Consider the following 2,038-nt stretch of genomic DNA (forward strand, 5'->3'; position numbering starts at 1 on the left):
GTTGAGACGTTTTATAAGATGGTTTTGAGCTCAATTACAGCTAATAAGAGTTTCTGACTTTTTGATACTGTCATTTGCGTCATACTACTGTAAGTCACCAACAACACAAATACAATTGAAATTGTTGTGTTTGGTCACAATAATTAAGTATAGTTTGAAGTATAGTTATATGGTTGTAGGGCAGTTTACATCAAGCTAACTGTGGCGTGCTCAGTTGCGCCATAAATAAGCATGTCGTATTTTCAATAAGCCTGCGCAGTGTTTTAAGACTATTGCTATGGTATTTTACTGTAGTGTGTACAGTGTTTTAAGACTGTTGCTATGGTATTTTACTGTAGTGTGTACAGTGTTTTAAGACTGTTGCTACGGTTACTGTAGTGTGTACAGTGTTTTAAGGCTGTTTGCTTCATTCATTCCTCTTGTACAGAAATGGGTTTTCTGGTAACGGTTCTGGTGGTGACAGCAGCAGTGACACAAGGTAAGAGGAACAAGTACACAAAGGGATGTTATATATATATATATATGTTACGGTACATGTGGGAAAATGGTACATGTGGGAAAACTAGGGTTAGGGTTAGACGCTACGTCGACTTGGTACATGCTGGCATGTCTAACCCAAACCGTAATCCTAACCCAAACCCTACCCCTAACCCTAACCTTAACCATAGCACCGTAGCACCTAACCCTAACCCTAGTTTTCCCACATGTACCGCATTCCCACATGTACTGTAACATATATATATATATATATATATATATGTATCAGTGGAGGCTGGTGACTTCCAGAATTGAGGAGGCCAATTTTTTTCCGCTTGCTCGCTTCACTCGCGATGGAATGTTCCCTGTTCTTCTTATCTGTCTTTCTTAAAAATTATTAATTTGTGTTTGGCGGTACTGAAGGGATTGGGACACTCTCAGGATGGTGGATGGAGCAGCTTTTATTGCCTGCACAATGGGTCATCAAATAAACAAAACAATTGGCATGAATCTCTGGTCCGCCTGCAGCAGCTATTGTCCCTTCTGCTCAGGCTCACAACATTCACCACAACATACTACATACAATCAATGACATGTCAAAAGCACTCAAACACTATGTCAATCAGACACACAACATACAATTCAGAACAATACTTCATCCATTTCTAATATTTATCCTGCAGAACAGCACTCATACGCGTGTGGTGGAAAAAGGTACTACACGGAGGCCAGGCCTTCTGTGCCCACCCATTTTCAGTGATTTGGCCAATCACACATTGCCATGAAAAAAATTGCATTACATTGACTTCTATGAGAAACCACTTTCCGACAGGAGGCCTGGCCTCCGTGTAGTACCTTTTTCCGCCACACGCGTGTATGAGTGCTGTTCTGCAGGATAAATATTAGAAATGGATGAAGTATTGTTCTGAATTGTATGTTGTGTGTCTGATAAAAAATATAATTATTGCTTTTTTAAATCTCTCTCTCTTCTCTCAAATTATTGGGGAGGCCGGGCCTCCTCCACCTCTATGGAGGAGCCTCCACTGATATATATATATATATATGTAGAGAGAGAGAAGACCATATATATATATATATATATATATATATATATATAGAGAGAGAGAGAGAAGACCATATATATAAAAATATATATTAAATTAAATTAAATTAAACTAAATTAAATTAAGATTGGTGTATCCTCCTCAGCTAGCGCCGTAGCCTGCAGGTTCTCCGGGGGGAGGGGACCTCCTCCATGCCACGCTGCTCTGGGGGAGGCTGTGTCTCTACATCTGTCTGATGACACCACTGAACAGATCAGGCTGAAAATTAACGGTGAACGAATCCTGAACCTCAAACCTGGAGAAGACTGGAGGAGCAGACTTCCAGAGGGGTTTCAGGACCGCTGTGAGTTCTACGACGGGACTCTCAGGATGGACAGTTTGATAGAGACAGACTCCGGAGAATACCACCTGGAAACCTTCACCTCAGAGGGAGTGCTGCTGCGTAGCGTCTACCTGAGGCTGCTGGTACAAGGTACACAACCTCCGCATGCTCCCAT

This window comes from Nansenia antarctica (assembly GCF_963989245.1).
Source record: "Nansenia antarctica genome assembly, chromosome: 20".
Classification (NCBI taxonomy): Eukaryota; Metazoa; Chordata; class Actinopteri; order Argentiniformes; family Microstomatidae; genus Nansenia; species Nansenia antarctica.